Source organism: Arachis ipaensis, chromosome B01 (genome assembly GCF_000816755.2).
Source record: "Arachis ipaensis cultivar K30076 chromosome B01, Araip1.1, whole genome shotgun sequence".
NCBI lineage: Eukaryota > Viridiplantae > Streptophyta > Magnoliopsida > Fabales > Fabaceae > Arachis > Arachis ipaensis.
This window is the reverse complement of record NC_029785.2, coordinates 97,125,189-97,127,148: the sequence shown is the minus strand read 5'-3', so window position 1 is coordinate 97,127,148 and position 1,960 is coordinate 97,125,189.

The following is a 1,960-nucleotide window of genomic DNA, read 5'->3' as shown; positions in this document are numbered from 1 at the left end:
TCCTTGAATCTCCAAGGATCTTTGCTCCTCAATTGGTTGACAGAATTTCCAACCCTTTTTATCAAGCTTGGGCAAAGTTCTACCCAAGATATGAGTCCCCATAGTTGGTCTTCACATAGCGAACCGGGATCCCATATCTTGTCTTTACACCCATCCGTTAGTTGAGGTTCATGGTTTTGTCGGATGAGCGGTTGACATAAAGGTGATTGACACAGAGAATTCTCTTTACTCCACCAATGCTTCCTCCTAGATCCATATAAGGCAATCCTTGTCCCAACATCATCCCTATACCTTGAGGCTTTGACCTTAATGAGCCTAATTCGTAACTTGCAACCACTACACAACTCATTCTTGCTTTTAATTCCACAAAGAGCTCTAAGTTGTCCATCCGTTTCAATCAAACCATATTCAAGCGAGAAAGTGAAGCTTATGGATAAGAATTTTACCCACTTGAATGTTGCGTTAGATGATGACTCGGGAAGGGAGGCTTCCCCACACTTAGACCATGCAAGGTCTACTTCCTTGTGCTCTTCTTTGTGTATTTCCACCTCTTTGCGAGCTTCCTTGATTCCAACCTTTCCCTTTTTATCACATAGCTTGGTGTTGTCTTCAAGAACTTTGATTTCTTGCCTAATGGGAGGTGGTTCAATTTTGGATAGAAATTCATTGATGAATAAATCCATTTCTTGGTCAACCTCTTCATATTCTTCAATTTCGATATACACCAAGCCAACGTTTTCCTCTTGGTAGCTCTCTTTCTCATTGCTCACCAAGGGTATGGGAGGTTGTGCACACTCTTTTATACTTTCAACTCCATGTCCAATGGGAGGGGATTCCATTGTAGAGAGGAATTCATCCATGATTGAATCCATTTCTTGATAAGCCTCTTCCAAGTCTCCAACGATGATATGCCTTGGAGGTTGCGCACCCTCTTCAACTTCAATATCAAGCTCCTTGGAAGAGTGCTCCATGAGACTACATTCCCTTGGACTTTCAACATCTCCTAAATCTTCAACCACTTCTTCCTTTTCTTTAATGATTATAGGTTCCTCTAGTTGCTCCAATACAAAATTTGACTCCTCTTTCTCCACCGAATTTTCCAATTTCACCTTCATACTTTGCTCTTCTGTTGACTTTTCACATGTGGTTACGGAAGTACCTTGAGTATTCAAGCATTGGTGGGCTAAAGTGTGCACCACCTTGGTCAAATTGGTCACGAACTCAAGTGTATCCCGCTTCATGGCTTCTTGTTCTTGGAGTAACAAAGTGAGAGAATCGTCTATTGGGGCTTGGGGTGAATAGGAAGGTTCATTATTTTGGAGGGAGGGTTCATGGTAGGAAGGTGGTTCTTCTTGGTAAAGGTATGGAGATGGTGAGTATTGAGGTGGTTCTTGGTAGTAATCTTGATAGGGTTGTGGTGGTTCTAAAGGTTCTTGCTCATAATGGCCATAAGAATATGGTATGGGTGATTGGTTATATGATGGATATGGATCATAGGGTGGTGTTTGGTATGAGAGGGCTTGTGAGAATGGTTGCGGTTCATGTTGAGGGTGAGAGTCATAGGCATATGGTGGTGGTTGATTGACATAAAAGGAGTCACCATAGCCATTGAATTGACATGCATTAGGATGAGAATTATACCTATAAGTGTCCGGAGGTTGATGCCAATAGGGGTGATCAATTCCTTGAGGCTCTTCCCATCTTGGAGTGTTCCATCCTTGGTACATGTTAGCATTGAAGTTCACATTCCCTACAACACAATTAGAGCCAAACTCATAGCCAAAGTGAGAATTCATTATAAAAAAAAACAAGATAAAACTAACAAAATCTAGTAAACAAGCAAAAGACAAACTATTTACACTATTCACATATGTACAATAACCAATAACATAACACCATTGCAATTCCCCGGCAACGGCGCCATTTTGATGAATGGATTTTTGACGGTATAGAATTTCAC